We start from the raw sequence: 18,859 nt of genomic DNA, 5'->3' as shown, positions 1-18,859 counted from the left end.
GGGGGGGGGGGGGGGGCCGAGTTCGTTCCCTATATGGGGTGATGGTAGGGGTGTGTTCAGGGGTCGGGCTGGAGGTGTGGCTTAGGTGGTTTGCCCACCCCTTTGGTGGTGTTGAGTGCAGGGGGCATGTGCAGTACACTGATTTTGCTCCTGACACCCTGTTTTTACTCTTGGCTCTTCAGAAGTGGCAGTCGGGGTTTTTCTGGTCTTTTTGTAACTTATCGTCCATATTTTGCCCCAATTGAGCATGCACACAGTTATTTTTACTCCCTTATAGTTTCTTTGTATTCTGTTGCTCGAGGAGACATTTGTCTAGGTGCAAGCTCTGCAGCCAAGGGTCCCAGGTCCCAGTTCCCAGTCTGTCTCAGGACCAAGGCACCCACCTTAAAGGCAGCAGCAGTGACTGCCTCTAAGATGAATTTACATGTGCGTAGTTCGGTCCATGTAATTAGGTATTGGCTATTTTCATGTTTTTCCTGCCCTGAAACCAGCTGATTGTTGTGCTTGGGGAGAGCAACAATTCTTGTATGAAACAGAACCAAGAGTAATTAACCTCCCACATGTTAATATTGGATGGAAAACCAGGAAAAGCATGTTTTTAACATTTTACTTCTCTTGCTTCCCTACCATATCTGAAAGGGCATCACTTACGCTCACTCCATCTGTAGAACGTTTAACAGGAGGGACACACACAGAAATATAAACCTTAACCTTGAGCCATTAGAATATTCATCCCAGATACTTTGTAGCTTCTGGGAGCCAAGAGCCTCTGTTTTCTCTCTGGGGGAGAAAATGACTTCACCCTTCAGTTGGCTCTACCATGTATTGAAAGGGCCACTATTTGTTGCAAAGTGACTGTTCTGTTCAAAATAACTGTGTTTATAGAGTCACAGAAAAAGTATAGCTGTTTATTCTGCTTACTTTGCATTGAAAATGATGTTTATGAATGTTTGTATTTTAATGAAATGTGAAAGGAAGGGAAATCCATTTCATTCTCTTTAGAGTAAAATTTGGGTGCCCTGGAGAATTCTCAGCCTGCCTGCAGTATGAATTTTATTTAAAGCAGAAAATGCCAGCAGTTTTTGTTGTTGTTGTTGTTGTTGTTGTTTTAAGTAAGGGGAAGCAACAACAACAAAAAAATATATCAAATATTTGTTTGCAGAATAATGCTGTGTAGTGAGCTCAGGAGTCTGTGGTTCACCAGGAGAGACGAGTCTCATCTGGTGGTTCTTCTGGTCCTGGCCAGGCTCACTGATATGCCTGGTGGTCAGCTGGTAGTTGTCTCATTGCTGGAGCCATGGAGACAACTGAGCCATCTCTCTCTCATTCTCCAGCATCCAGCCTGAACATGTTCTCCTGAAAAGTAAGGATGAGAGCAAGCAAGTTCACTTACCTAGTTTTCATGCCCCTGCTTGTGTGACATTTGCTAAGATCTCATTGGCTAAACTGTGTCACATAGTCAAGCCTAGGGTCACTGTAGGAGAATCTATAAGATTAGTGGCCAAAGATGTAAATACTGAGAGGGACAAAGAATTGTATGCATTGAAGCATCAGCTTTACACAAATACATAATTTTATCAAGTGAAGTAGAAATCTCCCTAGCTAGAACCCTAAAGAACTTGATATTTTCTGTCTTTTCCTTTCCAGACACCTGCTTCTACTCATTTTGACCTTTTTCCTCAGAAATTTTGCACCCATCATTTCTCCTTCTTGGATTATCTTTTTTTCTCTTCCCTTTATCTATCCAAATCCTAACTATTTCCCAAAACCCAGCTCAAATTCACTTTCCTGGAAACCAAATGCCTGTGTCATTGTTCAACATTTACAAACTACCTTATTTAATAATTATTTTTATGTGTGTAAAGGTCTGGATTACTCCAATATAAGTTCCAATAAGTTCCTTAAAGTCAAGGACCTTAAAGTCCTTAAATTATGTCTTATAATTATTTGTGTCCACCAGGTGTGCTTATTCTATAGTAAGAGCTTAATAAGTATGTTGATTAATTTCCTCTTCCTTGTCTCTACCAACATTACCTACTTCTCTGAGTTAGCATCTTGAGTGTCATCTTCAGTCAATTAGTACCAGCTGCCTTAGCTGTGGTGTTGAGAACTCCATAACCAGGAAGAGTTGTAATGAGCATCATCATTGATTAGTAATGTCTGCCATGGATGCAGGAAGAGGATAGGCCATTCATATTTGGTACCAAAACAGCTCTTAGTTATTCTCTGAGTGGCATTACATGTTCTAAACTCTGGAGGAAAATAGTAGTAATAGTCATTCAAAAACCATACATTCAATCAAAGTATCTTCATAAGCATTAGTAAACTGCTAAGAATGGGGCCTTCAGTCAACCAACCTGACTTTAAATTATGGTTTTGCTGACTTCTAACTCTGTGCCTTTGGGAAAGCTATATAATCTTAGTTTTCCTGAGTTTCCCCATATGCTAAGAAATGACACCATGTGACACAAAATGCTTAGCATTGTTCTTGGTCCCTAGTAAGCACTCAATAAAAACTAGCTACTATTTTATTATTAAGCAGTAGTAAAATTTACAAGGAAGTAAAATATACATTTAAAATGAAAATAAATATAACTCCTGAAATTGGAAATCTTAGATGATGGTAGTTGATGAGAAGAATGGAAGGTTAGTGACCCTGGGTCTAAATAACATTGCTTCAGGCCATTCTCAACATACCAGGAACCACTTTGAGCAATGATTCCATCAGCACCTAGTTTCAGTCAAGTTGAATTCCAGTTGGAAAACCACTAATATGGATTTGTTATAGGGTTTTATGACAATTATAACTTAGACAATTGTGGGAGCTACTAAACAGTCTCTGTAGGTTTGTTGTTTGCACATCTGAAGCCGGAGCTTGAAGGGAAGATGGGTGTAATGTAGGGGAGAACAGGACAGGCTGGACCTCATGAGTATGAATGGGATGGATGCCACTAAAACCGATTGAACCTGTGACAGTTCTCACTTCCTCCGACCTTGACAAACAGGTGTCCTGCAGGAGAAGCCTCATCATGGAGCTGAACACGTGACTTACCAGGAGTGGACAAATGTGAGAGCAGGAAAAGGCAGAGCAATTGCCTGCCCATTAAGTGAGCCATCAAATAAGTGACAGTGAACATGAACTACAAAGCACAGTGTGACCCTCTGAGTGTGAGGAACAGTATGGCTGCCGCTTCACTTCTTCTGACTCCTGCAAGGCATCTTTTGTGACCCACCCTAATCAGAAACATACAGGGAAGGAAACTGGGGAATTTTGTTCAGCCCAGCTAAGCTGACACATTACAGAGTCACCACGTACCTCTAGTGACCATGTTTTACAGCAGAAAGAGAACTGGCCTTCAGGCTGGGACATCTGGCCATGTGACTTTAGGCAAAACCATGTAATCTCTCTCTCTGGGTTTTAGGTCTTAATACTCTCATGTGTAATAGTGAGTGTAAGGTGGACTTTTTCATCCTTAAGACCCCTTCCAGCTCTAAGTCTATACTTTGTCATCCCACCTCCATTATGTTTCTTGTGTCTGCCCATCTTGTTTACACATTTCCTACAATTCTGTCCCAGGACAGTCAGCTAAGCCAGAAGGAATGCCAGGCAAGTAGAAGGAGCCCGTGTGTTTGCCTAAGCTCTCAGAGCTGCTGAGGTAAATGCTGGAGGCAAAGGACAGTTGTCAGTGATGGAATTAAATATTTACCGTGTTAACCATGACCACTCATGGATTTCAGGGCAACTTGACCATACTGACTGAAACGTTTCACTCCAGTTTTTCTAATGATGTGCAATCTTGACTAAATTTGCCAGCTCTCAGAGGGCTGCACGCTATTCAGCAACATTAATTTCTTTGCCTCCTTCCAGTTACAAGCAATTATCATCGTGGCAGATTTACTCTCCTTGAATAAGCACGTACACACTTTCTTGAAGTCTGGCAGGGCTTACGCCCTCCATGCAGAGACTCACTTCGGGTTTCGACATGAACTTGACAGAGCGCTCCCGCTGCAGAACCACACTGCAGAGCGTTCTGGGGGAAGATGTTATCATGGAATACTCTGGAACAGAAGATTGCAAGAAAGTTGAAGGGAACTGGTTTGAGGGCTCTTACATCTTTCCCCTCCCGCCCAAATTGGTGAATTAACCAGTCCTGGTAAGGTACTAGTTACTGGTTCACAATCTCTTATTGGCAGTCCCCTCTTTAGGAACCGACATTGCCTGGAGAGAGCTATCTTGCCCATAGTCACGTCCTTTCCTGCCACGCACATCCAATGAGTGTTGATTCCAGTATATGAGACCCCACTCGCTCTGTCCAGTTCAGGACGACTCTGTAAGGCCATCTCAATTCAGAGCCCCAGTGAGGTTGGCTGAGACTTCTTTAGCAACTGTATCACAGCCTAATTTCTCCTTCTGCCCCCACCGGCTCCCTTCCCTTCCCTCCCCCATCTTCTCCCTTCACCTCCCTTATATAATTGCTGATCCCACACGCATTCCCTAATAAGTGCTTGTGTAAAAATCTCTATCTCAGCCTCTGCTTTCCAGGGAACCAAAGCTGCAACTGCAGTGACATGGTGGGACATTAACGTTTGGGAGGCAGAGACACCTGGGTGGAAGCTACCTAGTGACTCATAGATCTTGGAAGTTGAGTTTCTTTTCCAATTTATAAATTGGTTTTGTTGAGAGGATTAAAGGCCACTCACTTAGTACAGATCTCTGGTCCCTGTTCGGAACATAAACACTCTCACAACACTTATTACCTTCTAGCTTATCTAATTTGTTCATGTATTATGTTTTTTGTTTACTTCCTGTCCACTGTCCTCTTTGCCCACACACCCACAAACAAGAATGCGAACTTCACAAGGACGAGCATCTTTGTTTCGTTTGCTAACATGTTACGAACACATAGTGGTGTCAATAAATACTAAAAGAAAGAATGAATGAATGAGTGAAAAGACAAATAGAGACAGGGAGACCAGTTGGGAGACTGTGACAATAAGGTAGGTGAGAGGCGTTAGAGGCTGCATGACACGAAAGAATGGAAATGAGAAGAAGCGGAAAGATTCTAAGGATTTGGGGAAATTACAGTACACAGAAGTGCTTTAAAAACAACCCCAACTTCTCAAACTTGAGGGTGCATCAGATTCCCCTGGAGGGGTTCCTGGGCCCCACCCCTAGAGTGTCTGATTCTAGAGGTCTGGGATGAAGCCTGATGGTTTGCATTTCTTACACATTCCCAGGTGATGTTGCTGTGCTCATCTGGGTTCACACCAGCTTAGAATAGCCTGCCTCTGGCTTCCCCCGGGTTTCCAGCCTTATCCCCTGTTCTTGTCCCCTGTGCCCACCCTGCTTCCTTCACAAAAGTCTCCTTCCAGTTCATCAGACTCATCACTGTTTCTCCTTATCTTCTTTTGGCTTTGAAATCTTCACACCTTTGAGACCTCAGAGCCAAAGTCCTCAAAGCGCTCACTTGGCGAGTCCTTGGAGAAGCCTTCCTGAGCCTCCCAGGCTAGCATAAGACCTTCTGTGAGTCACTGCAATAAGCAATTTGTGATCCCAGCCTCATTTGGGTAATGATTTGTTTAAGGAATGTCCACCATCATGGACTGGGAGCTCCATGGCGGCGGGGGCTGCGTCATGCTTATCACACGCTCTCTCCTCTTACCTACTGGAGTGGTTGGCACAAGTGAGCACTCTCGAAGTATTTGTTGAATGAGCAGTTTTAACCCCTGCCCCAAACCCATGCAAATATGTGAAATCCTTTGTATTGTAAAATGAAAATAACAATTCCTATACCTGAATTGTTACCAGATTCGATATGCAAAAGAGCTTAGCATCCAACCCACACTATTGTTAAAGCTGTACAGCGGGAGAGGATCCTCAGCCTCTTCTGGTACTTGCTTTTACTATTTATTGTTTACCCATCTTGGTCCAGTTTAATAAGGTTTTTTGGTTATTTTGTTCATTGTAGACATAAGGAGTAAAATGTTAGTGTTCACCTGGTACCAATAAAACTTCATAGTTTTAAAGATAATTATTAAATAGCCCATTCATCTGCTCTCTTTTAGATTGTTTGAAACTCTCATTATTTATTTCCTCTTGAGCACTATTGGCATTATTTTCCTTCCATGGAGAGTACATTAAGAGTTAATTCTTTTCTTCTTTTTTTTTTTAAAACTTAGCATCTCAACTCCTATATTAGAATGCAGAGACCAACAGTGATCTTGGGATTCATAAATAAAGTGGCAGTTATAAACAAACATTATTTCTCTAAAGCCTGATTTCTGTGATACATCCTAGTGTTCACCCTAGGGCTTTAATCAGAAAAATTCTGTAATTTTTTGTATAGTTTATATGACCTTTGGGTTTTTTTTTCAATTCTTTAACTATATCAGAGATAGATATTTGTATTTTTTTCTGACCTTGTAGTTATTCAAGTTCATTATTAACTCCTACTTTGATTTTCCAGGGGAAAATACTGTTATTGAATATAATGAACCTGAATTAAGACCATTTTGACTAGCTAAATGCAGATCTTCTGAACCTTTCATTTCAGAACATTTTTAAGGTACTAGACTAGATGTTGTTTTATAGAAACTCCTCATTCTTTTTTTTTAAAGTCATATTCTGTGTTGATACACAGTTACACAGATAAATTAGCAAAGGACCAAGGCTGCTTTATTTATCCCTGGGTTCCCACTGGTTAGCACGGTGCCTTCCACATGGTAGATGCACAGTGAATGTTTGTTGACTGATTGCCATTAACAAAGTTTTATTATTATTTATTTACCCAAGGGCACTGTGTTTCCTTGTGTGTATATTTTGTGGGTTTGCATGACAATATTATGTTCCTTGAAAAGCAGACAAGAAAAAGTTAGAAAAAAAGATGTTTTCAGTGAATTAATAAAATGCTTATCTCTGGGTATAATTTTGTGGTCTGATTTTCAAATAATATTGAGAGTCAAAGAGTAAAATCCTTAAAAAATAATGATTTATAATCCGTTAAGTATTAAAAGTGAGAGTGGTGCTCCCTGCTTGTTTTTATAAAATTGTCATTTATTTTTTGTTTGGCCAAGGTGATATATTTATTTAATTTTTAATTTTTTAATTTTTATTTTTTTTGCGGTACGCGGGCCTCTCACTGTTGTGGCCTCTCCCGTTGCGGAGCACAGGCTCCGGATGCGCAGGCTCAATGGCCATGGTCCACAGGCCTAGCCACTCTGCAGCATGTGGGATCTTCCCAGACCGGGGCACGAACCCGTGTCCCCTGCATGGGCAGGCGGACTCTCAACCACTGTGCCACCAGGGAAGCCCCAAGGTGATATATTTTTACTCTCCTTCCAACAGCTAATCTTTTCTACTTAAAGTAGGCTTTGTTTAGTTGTACTGTATTATATCTATATCTACTCAATATATCTTTTTTGTAATGTAATGTATTATATATATATATATACACACACACACACATACACATATATTTTAATTATGCAGTGACTGCTTTTTTACAGCTTCAAGAACAGAGGTCTTGGAGTCACAAAAACTAATGTTGGAATCTTACCTCCATTATTGTATCAGTTATCTATTGCTGAATCATGCTGCGTAACAAATTACTCCAGAACGCGGTTGCTTAAAACAATAAGCATTTATTTAGCCCCTGTATCTGAAGGTTGGAGATGGGCAGGGATCAACTGGACAGTTCTTCTGGTCTTCTGGTCTGTCTCACCTGTATGTCTGTGGTTGTTTGACTACAGTGAAAGGGGTGACTGGGTCATGGGTCTCACTTCCAGTGGGATGGCCCAGGCATGTTCACACATTGGCTGGGCTAGGCTCTGAGAGAGAGAGAGAGAGATAGACAGAGAGAGAGACAGAGACAGAGAGACAGAGACAGAGACAGAGAGAAAAAGTACAGGCCTAGGCTCCATATGACACACTCTCACTTCTGGTGCATTCTTATGGCCAAAGAACATCACAAGGCCAGCCAGATTCAAGAGATGTGGAAAGAGACCCAATTTCTTGATGGTAGAGGGTATGGTTACAGGGAGGTTGGTGATCTGGGGCCATTTATGCAGTCTTCCACAGCTATTTACAAACCAGCTTGGAGCAATTTCCCCATACCTCGCCTGGGTAAGGGAGGGTTCACGCTTTTCTTTTCCTTATTGTGACCTCATGGGTGGTGCATTACTTTGATGAAATAGAGACCCTCCTCACTCAACCAAGGCACTGAGTGAGCCCCATGCCTAGGGTCACTACGAATGACATGAGGGGAGGAGCAACCTCAGTGAAGGTGTCATCACCAGGTTTGCAGTGACAGGGTAAGATATGTGACTTGGTATTGTGGCTGCCTGTGTACACCTGGATTTAGAGCAATGCATGGAACTTTTTCCATAAGTATATGATACATGAATAAATGTTCTTCTCTTTGTGTTGTTATTGAGTTGTTATTAATAAAGTAAGTATGTTTTAACTTTAGGATCTTTCACAGGAACATGGACACACATACATATGAAATTGAGGATTGTGGGAATCAACCACAAACATCTGAGAGTCTGTGTAACTGCAGTTAATGTTTATGGAGGGTCTGTTATATGACAGGCTCTGTTCTAGCTCCCTTCTATTAGCACATTTGAGTTTTAGAAGGTACATGTAAGGCTTCATGAACTTCCCTGTTTTGCAGATGAGGAAATTCAAGTTCATAGACATTGTCTTGCTCCAAGTTACCAGCTAATAAAGGTCAATGGCAAGATTTGCCCTCAGACACGATTGTTCCAGGCTCAGAGCCCTAAACCATTGCTCTGCAGCTTCTGCTTCAGTGAGGACTTCCTTATGTGGTCCCCTTTCCTTCAAGCCAACTCTCAGGGAAACCAAACCATGACTTGCAGATCATTCCATGGGTGTTGTTCATCCAACTCTGGCTTTGCCCTGATACCCACTCGGTACCTAACTACAGTAATAAGACTTTACTTTGCCATCCATTCACGTTATCTTATCAAGGAATGTAAATCATTTTTATGAGAAGTCGTTTTTTTCAGCTTTACTGAAACCTGAGTGACAAATAAAAATCGAATATATTTACACTGTACAACATGATGTTTTGATACAAATACTTTTTGAAATGGTTACCACAATCAAGCTAATTAACAAATCCATCACCTCACATAATTGCCTTTTTTTATGGTGAAAACATTTGAAACCTACTTTCTTTACAAATTTCAAATTTCAAATTATTGACTAGAGTCACCATGCATACATTAGGCCACCAGAACTTAACTGTCGTGTAACTGAGAGTTTATATCCTTTGATCCATACCTTCCCGTCTTCCCTACCTCCTAGTTTCTGGTAAGCTCCATAAAGAAAGAAAGGAAAGAAATAAGGAAAAAAGGAAAAATAAAAGGACAGAAAGAGAGGAAGGGGTGGAGGGAGAGGAAAAGACAAGAGAAGGAAAGAGAAAAAGCAAGCAGAGTGCGTTGCAATATTTTTCTGTTGTCCTCAGTTTTGGGGCTCATCCATCCATCACTATGAACTTCTCTGAGAGCACACATCATTGAAATAAACTATTTAGGTAGTAAACTAATTTTCTATGTTCAGAAGAAGACGGTACACAATCTCACAACTCAAAAAAGTATTCTTCTCTCTTTATTTTGTTTGTATAGTTCTGTACTTGTTCCCTTTTATAACAAAATGTAAACACATGTGAGAAAAATTCTGATTCAAAACAGATTTTAAATCAGGAAGCCCTTTGCCTGCTCCCAATTGTTATTCATCAGACCCCTTATTGTCATTCTCTAAGCATTTCATAAATTGGTTTTTCAGTCCTCTGGTTTCCTCATATAAACCTTCATGTTCTGTTGCCTATGTGTTTGGTATATTTGTTAGTGAAAATCGACTTTTTCCATAAACACTTTTGGTGCCCTGGAGGTTAGGAGAGAATCTGAAGCAACTGGAGGGATGATATGGGTCCTGAGATGGGAACAGTAGGCTTCTGATAATAAGCCAAAGAGGGCAAGGGGTCCTTTAAATATTTTATCAGTACTCTGTGATTCTCAAAACAGCATATATAATAAACTCTGTTGGTACAGGGTTAACAACAAAATTAGACTGGCTTTGGTAATGATAAATGATCTAGATCTGTGTTAACCAAGTCATCAAGATGTCTCCATGTAAGTGAAAATCCCTAATTAAAAACCACCATCATATATCTGGTCTACCCTGAGCATGGCGTTGGGGAGGACCCGGCCTGCTGTAGCGGGTGAGTCGGTGCCCCGCCCATGCTCCCTCGGCAGTATCTCTGCTGCTAGCCTCTTGCTGTAAATACTTGTGACTTTCTAACTAAGAGAGCTCTCTGGCCTCTAGAATGTTCTCAGCATGTGCTGGGCAGGCTGAAAGTGTAGAGAGTTAAAGCAGCTGGAGACAGCGCTCTGCCAATTACAGATGGGCTTGGTAGAAGCCAAATCCTTCAGCTCTCAGTTGGGATAAATCTGTGGTACTTTCTCCCCAGCAGGACGGAGACCCGTTACCAGCAACAATTACCTGTTTCATAAAAAACCCGCTTCTGGCTTCCTTCACCTTCCTGCCCTGCCTCCCCACTCACCTTGTTTCTTCGGATCACTTTTCCCATACAAACTCTTTGCACACCAGCCTTTATCTCAGGTGTGTTTCGTGGGGAGCCCTACAGAAGACATCTATCGTAATATTCCAACAGTTAGATGACTGAAGCCATCCTAATTTTTAAATTAATTTTTTCTGTCCTTTTCTTTCCTCTGTCAACCCTTTTCCCTTTCTCCTTTTCCCTTGCATTGTAAGGTTATGCCCCATCCTACAAGGTAAAAATCTTTGGGATAATGTATAAGGAACGCATCAGCGAAGGAATAATGTATAAAGTAAGAGAGTAGGTAGGTAGAATGCAACACTGGAATCTTAATAATTCTTGTGGATGATGCCCTTAAGATAAAACAAAACATTAAATTCTAAGATAGAAGGTGGTTATAAAAATAGAATAGATAGGAGATATTCTACAAGCATTTCTTAAACTACTTTTAAAGAGCTTTAGTTCATCAGACATAAAGTAGAAAAACACTTATCTAAATCAACACATGGTACTTCTCAGAAAGTAGAGGAGCCCATAAATTTACTTCCAGTGTTTTGAATGAAAAATGGCAGGTGAAGGTGTACATTTGGAAACGCTTCCTCAGAATTCTCCTTCTCTGGGTAGAGTGGGCAGCCTACGTGGTCTGTCAGGGGATAGGAAGTAGCTGCTACTGACCAGACAGGTGTTGAATTGTTTAGGGCTGCACCACACATCAAAGTGTGATAGAACTGACATAAAAAATATACCTCACGTTGTGTTAGAATTGAAAGGAACTGTTTGTGTTCATTAGAGAAGTGAAACTTTTCAAAAAAACTGCCTGCTGCAGTCAGAGCTCCATCCCACTGATTGAAAAGGGTTTCAAATCCAACCCAGTTCACCGATTGCTTTGGAAACAGTCCCAAGAGGGATTTGACGCCAGAATGAACTTTGTAACACACACACCTGAAGAATTTGACTCTTTTCTTTCTAATATGTTTTTCATCCTTTCTAAAATATAGTCTCGGATACTTTAAAGTAGGACAATTTATTTACAGGTACATAATGTGACAGTTATCAATTGATGTATAATATACCACCCCAAACTTAGTTTTGTAAAACAGAAATAATCACTTGTTATCATTATATATTATGGTTCCAGGTTCATGTAGGTAGTCATCATTGGAGGTCTCTCAGGAATTTGCCCTCAGAAGGTACCTGGGGCCAGAGTTACCTCAAAGGCTTCCTTCTCCACTCGTACATTTGTTGTCTGGCTGGGAAGACTCCAACAGCTGGGGTGTGGAAGAGCTGGGGCTCCTGGGCTTGGCTGTCTATTCTTTCCATGTGGTCTTTGAGCAGCGTGGATTCAGGAGAGCTGGGCTTCTCACTGGTGCCTCAGTGCTCCAAAGGGGCAATGTCTCGAGAGAGAGAACAAGGCAACCAGCTGGGTTGCCCTTTGGTACCTAGGCTTCTGTAAATTAGAAGCAAATCACTAAAGACCCATGTTTAAGAAAGAGACTCCACCTCTTGAGGGAAGGATTATCAAAGAATTTGAAGACTTTTTTTTAACCTTTCATCATTACAGGGCCTTATGTAAGCCCACTGGCTTGTAGCGTCTGGCCTAATACCATGCTCAGTCATTGCTGAAAAAAATTGGCTAATTTAATATATCAAAATTATCATACAGCAATACTTTTGCTAACTTGAATGTGGAGTCCAGCTGTTCTTTGAAACATATTTATGTAGAGGGAGGGGTTAAGTGGGAGAACTGGAGATTCAGAAGAAGATGTTGACTTCTAAATCAAGAAGAAATATGTACTATTGCTTTTTTCCTTGAATTCAGCTGACATCTACAGTGGCCGTATAAGCGTCACTGTGCTAGGCTGCTGTGATGAATACAGCTCACTAACCCAACATTGTAAATCAACTATACTTCAATAAAATTTTTTTAATTCAAAGAGTATTTATAAAATAGAGGAACTAAACAGAAAGGAATGATGGTGAGGGATAAGGGAACAGAAAGAAAAAATAAAAATAAAATTATGAAAGAACTTAGTCCCAGGTCTTTCAGGACAGTCGTGTACTTCAATAAAATTTTTTTAATTCAAAGAGTATTTATAAAATAGAGGAACTAAACAGAAAGGAATGATGGTGAGGGATAAGGGAACAGAAAGAAAAAATAAAAATAAAATTATGAAAGAACTTAGTCCCAGGTCTTTCAGGAGCTCACAGTCGTGTGTGTGTGTGTGTGTGTGTGTGTGTGTGAACGTGCACAAGCGTGCACGTGCACAAAATTCATTAACAAAGATTATTTAGCCATCATTGCAGAAGTCATGCTAATGAAATATTATGGAAAGATATGTCTTAATATTCTGTAGAAGCATCAGGCAAGAGTTCCCAACATTCTCCAAAATCCATAATCAATCCAAAGGACGTTCTAAACAATAGGCTTTGTTAGAGAGGGTACAAAAAAGGTTAATCACATCTGGTAATAATTACCTGGTTGATATTTTTTCTGTCCTACAAATTATGATTTATGTATCATAAATATCATGCAAATGTTTGCTGAATTAATGAGGCTTTACCTAGTATCATTGGGCTAAACCTACCCTTGAGAGGTCTTCTATCTGGGGACCGGGGACTTCCTGAGCTCTTTTGAGAGAGAACTGTTGAAAGGGAATAAGAGCACTAATTTCCTCTCACTTCATTTTATAAAAGTGCAATCGATATAAAGGGGCATTTTCTCATTGGTCTTCAGTGTTATTTTGGTCTCAAGAATGCATAAACATCAGTATCCCAACCTATTTCCAGAATCACTTTCTCAATGAGCAGACACAGGTTGTGTTTATTTGTTAGGTTCTTTCTCTTAATTATTTAAGTTCTTTTCCGCTCAGAGTTTATAAGTGGACAGAGGATTAGCTAGGTAGAGCGGGTGCCGTCAGCATCTCCTCCCATTTCCCTCAAACCTTTCGCTGTGCTCCAGCCCTTTTCCAAAAGCTGGGATCTATAATGTGTATCTGAATGCTGCTCCTTTTATTTTTTCTCAAAATTCTGACTGCTGCTCTGCTAGAATGTGTAGCAGCTGGATGTGCCATTGAATGTTGGTAACCACAGGAGCAGTCCTTAAACAATGACTTTCGTGAGTTGGTGTATAAATGCCTGGGCTCCCTCCAGCCTTGGGCATGATAATGTGACACGTGTTTACTCAGGCTCTGAGAGTTCTAATGAGACCTTCCCGAAGGTCTGCAGAGCTGCCTTTCTTGATATCACACTTTCATTGGCTTTCGCGCTCTCCCTCTCTCTCCTTTTCTCTCCCTCTCTCTCTTGCTTTACCTTCCAAAAAAATGAGTGTGCTCAAATCCTTGTCACAACCGCTGCTTCTAAAAACCCAAACTAAGATGCTATGACTGGGGTGCTAGGTATTTGCCAGGTATTCATAGGGACTTTCCACGTAAGCAGAATTTTCTAAATGATTTTCAAAGAATGAAAATGTTAAATTAAAATTTTTGATACTATTAGACACTGACACAGTAAGGAGACATATTTTTCAGGTATTTTCTTGTGAAACAGTGCCTTTGAATAGAAGTTTTTTTCATGTAACCATCATGATATGTGCAATTAGAGACACCAACTATTCACAGGAGTGGAAGTTATGGGAGTTAAAAGGTGAGATGGAAAAGAAGAGACATTTCAGACTTTCTCTGTAATAAATAAATGACTTAAAACTACACATAGTTTTCTTGGTTAGATAAATTAATGCATATTCTTTAAAGCAGTATTTTAGTTTTCCAGATACAGGTCTTCAAAGGAAGGACAGCCATTCTGAGCTAAGATTTTGCATTTTAGACCATTATTCTGGAATCTTCTCTTGAGATAATTTTGTTGGGTTGTGGCCATCCCAGCGTTTCATGAAGCTATGGTTCCACTGGAAAAGTTTTAAATATTTTAACAGCAGTGCTTGCTTGTAAGATTCATGTTATGCTTGAAGCTGGTGTGCCATGGTGTTAACCTACCTTTCTGTTTAAATAAGTTCTTATTAGGCACCTGTGGAATCAGGAACTGACTTGAAAAAACACTTACGTGACACTTACTACGTGCCAGGCACTCGTCTGAGAAATGTATTGTGTATTAACTCATTTAATCCTCAGACTTGCTTGCCCATTTAATACTATTGCCTATTTTAGAGATTGGGCTCAGGAAGGTAAGGTAACATGCCTAAGGTCATGTGCACATGATTTGGTGGAACTAGGACTTGAACCTTGCCTGTCTTTAGAGTCCGTGCTCTTGAACGTATGCGAGGTCCCATCTAGGGCTGTTTTCAAGGAGTTCCCAGTTAAATGGGAAGGCGGTGGAGAAACAAATAATTACAGAGTTCAGTGGTATAGTAGAATGCTCAGGAAGTGCTAGAAAGTGCAGAGGATGAAAGGCTGACTTTGCCTGGTGGATTTGGAAGCTCCACCGAGAATAGCACCCTTGACCTGAATTGCAAATGACATAGTTCATTGAAGAAGCTGTTGTTTCCAGGGAGCAAAATATTTTAGAATATATTGAAAATATGTATGAAGCTACAAAAGACTTATACCCACTTTTCTACTCTAGTTAAGAGTAATTAAATGTTTATTCTTTTAAAAGAGATTTACCCTTTGGGATTATGTAAGTAAATATTTTGCTTCTTGTTAAGTATTCCTGCTTGGAAGTGTAAATAACTGCTGATGTGTTTACCTGGGTCTCTAACTTCAAACAGATTCCTAACCTATTTTCTTAAAACTCTTATACTAAGAATTAATTCTCTGGGAAATTATGGAGTAAGTATTGACTTCTAAGAAATAAATTTTTAATACAAAGTAATTTATGCGGTTTTAATTTTGTGTTGTTGCTCATTTGTCAGCTTGTAAATGTTCACCCATGTACCAAGGATAAGACTATGGAGCTGGAAGGTCTGCATTCCAGCCCAGCTCCCGAAGCAGAGCAGAATGATGGCCAGAGTAGGCAATTTGCAATTGTTCTAAAGCTTTCTAGGAATGATAGGTTATGGTTTTTCTTGGCCTATGATTAAACCAGTCCTGAAAACTACGTTTCTTTCTCATGACTCAGAAAATTGTTCTTGGTGTAGGTTATTTACATCTTCAAAGTTCTACTGGTGACTTAATTCAACTACTAAGCAATGACATTCTGAAGCCACAAAGTGCCTGTTACTAGACATACCTTCTGTCCAGGTAACCCCCAATGTCTTCTCCTTTTTAAAAACAAACTTTAAAAAGAAATCAGAGCCAGGTCACATCTTGTTTCTATTTTACTTCTGTGGCTTTCCAGAAATTTCTCAAACATATACCTGGTCATCAAGCCTGAAACATACACTGAAACAAAAGTTAATATTTGATATTCAATAAAAGTTGAATGTTGACATGGCTACTTTCAAGGGATGTACACAGATCTAAACAAGATGGAAGGTTTATTTCTTTTTTTTTTTTTTTATCTTTAATATTATTGTATTGGATTCTGAGAATGTTGTCTGTGGCTCTGAAAATGTCTGGAATCTTTCTTTAGGGCCAACATAGTTCCACTTTTGCAAATGTTCCACAGCACATGTTCAGAAAGCATTTTCTCTGTTTTCGGAGTATGGTACACTATAAATTGATGCAGCTATATCAGTTAGGTCTACCTTGGTAATTATGTTTACTAGGTCTTCTACATCTTTACTTACTCATTTGTCTATTTAATTTGTCAGTGAACTGAGGAAAAGTTATTAAAGGCTACTTGTACTAATGTGTTTTGGTCTATTTCTCCTTGACAGTTTTTGCTCTATTTATTTTGATGCTATGTTATTTGATTGAATGACTATTAAATCTTCACTAAGAATAGTGCCTTCATGATTTTAACATGTCCTACAACACCAACCAGAGGAGTTCAAGGTTCTTCCCATATAAATAAGAGAACAAAAGTTGGAAAATTCAGTGATATTGGAGAACTGAGCCTGACTTGGACCTGCCTCTTTTATAAAGCCATCCCCTAACTACCAGGCCAAAGTGACCTTCCCTCCACTGAAACCACAAAGCATTTGAATTGCACCTCTCTCGTGGCTCTTAAAACCCCCTGCCTTATGATACTTTAAGAGCAAGTTTAAAAACTTACCCTAAGGCTGGAAACTTCTTTACCTTTGTGGTCCTCATAGCACTTAGTATATTTAATTGCTTTGGAAGGTTTATTTCTTTTCCATGTTCTATTTCATGTCTGAACCTATGGACAGTTTAAGGTGACCCCACCCCATGTGGTTATCCAGATACCCTGGCTTCTTTTATCTAGATTCTGCCATATATATGCTGGAGTAGTTCTGTGGCTGAACATGGGTTACAGCACCATATCCTCATTCCAGCTGTCGAAAGGGAGAAGAAAGTGGAGGACAATAGTTTCCTTTTAAAGATGTGAGGTAGAATGTTATACATCCTGATGCTTACATCCTATTGGTCAGAACAGAGTCAGATGACCATGTTTAGCTGCAAGGAAAGATGGGAAATGTAGTCTCTAGCTCAGTAGGCAAGAGTCCATCCAACACTTAGAGGTTGCACTTACCTAAAGGAAGAAAAGTAGCTTGGATATTGGAGAGCAATTAGCAGTCACTGCCAAAGAAGGCTTGCTCAACATAGTTTAGTTTGGTGGAAAAAAGGGGTCTTCCTAATTTCACTTCATGCACATTCTATATTCCAATTTTTAAATGAACTTGTGGTATACTTAGGCCTCCAGATACTTTTCTGAGGCTTTTCTGTCTGGTAAATTATTTCACACATTGTTGAAAAAGTATACTGTCTTCTAGTTTTCACCATATAAAACTAGTTATCTTTAATTCATTTCACTAACAACAAATATATATTATATATAATACATACATAGTGATATATATAAACATATATGTAGTAATACACATACGAGCAGACAAAAACACCCACATGAGAAAGTGATTAGGGGTAATTTTCTTATACTGTTCACCAGACGTTTTTCTCTCATTTCTTTTGCTGGACTTCTTTGTCATAGCTTAAATTTGAATTCTGTTGCTCCTGCAGACCGTTCAAAATGGAAAGAGGAGGCAGTCATTTTCTATCTGCCACATTTTCAGCCATTGTTTCCTTTCCACCCTTGCATGCAGACAACTGGAATGTTGGCTTCTTTCATCTGCAAGAAATGTCAATGATCCAGCTTCCTCTTGGAGCTACCATATTTTGTCCCATGTGCAATGATAATGCCACCAATGGCAATGACATCTTCCTCTGCTAGTGGAGCCCAAAGCTAGATTTACAGTGAGACTGTTCAGCATCGTTCTTTTATGAAAATCATCATATGATTTGGGTTGTGGTTCACTCATAGAGTTTGCTTCAGAGTCGACCTGTGCATTATTCAGAGCTCTGCCCCAGCATGTACTTAGTTAGAGTTAGGTCTCTTTAACTCTAGACTGGCTCACCACAGTGCTGACTCATGAGGACCTTGCATTATGAATTTCATGAAATCTCCTACAGCTGAAATGTGCAGTAAAATAAGCATTACTTCAGTGTTTGTAAAGGAGATGTGTTTCAGGTTGCTTTCTTGTCATTAAACGCTTTTTTGCATTTAAAATAGGAAAATAGGTAGGTGACAAAGTCTTCAAGAATCATTCTTTCCTGGTTGCAAAACCCACTTAGTTAAAGACCCTCCCCCACTCCTGCTAAAAAAAAAATGTAGGATACAATTTGGGAGCCTTAGAATGAATGGTAACAATTATACTGAATCAATAAGAATAGGTATCATTTATTAATTGCTTATCCAATTGCTGGGCCTTGTCCTTAGAACTGTACACTGTATTAACTCAATCATTATAGCAACTAGAGGGGGCAGATCTTACTCTCATTTTCTGTTTTACATGGGAAACTGAAGCACAGAGAGGTTAAGTAACTTGCACTGTCTCACAGCTGCAACCAAAAAGCTGAGATATGAACCCAGACCATCTAATTCCTGAGCCTGTATGCTTAACAAGGACACTGTTTTTCCAAGTGTTGTATGTAAATGCTCAAGAGGCTGCATTTTATGGCCATAGAAGAGCTATGCTGCATTAGTATAGAGTGTTCATTGAAAGTCTCTCAAATGTTACTCTAGCTGACTGGATGGGATTATTCAACCTCCTTTCATGGGTTCAGTTGCATCAGACCAGCACTCTTATCTCATATCCACCGATCAGCTCTCAGTTCTGTAATTCTGATGAACATCTGTCATTGTATGGAGCTTTTCTGTTTCTGTAGAAGAGATTGGTTCAGGATTTCTGTTTTCTCAATAGC

General features: G+C 39.9%; 1 protein-coding gene across 2 annotated transcripts in view; it reads left to right on the top strand.

The window, feature by feature from the left end:
- PLCB1 (phospholipase C beta 1) overlaps positions 1 to 18,859 on the top strand; it is a 686,206-nt gene that overhangs the window by 171,557 nt on the left and 495,790 nt on the right. The window lies entirely within an intron of this gene.

The sequence above is a fragment of the Lipotes vexillifer genome, unplaced genomic scaffold, assembly GCF_000442215.2.
Source record: "Lipotes vexillifer unplaced genomic scaffold, Lipotes_vexillifer_v1.1 scaffold257, whole genome shotgun sequence".
NCBI classification, from domain to species: domain Eukaryota; kingdom Metazoa; phylum Chordata; class Mammalia; order Artiodactyla; family Lipotidae; genus Lipotes; species Lipotes vexillifer.
Note: the sequence above shows the minus strand (reverse complement) of the source record. Positions and strands in the feature narration are given on the sequence as shown.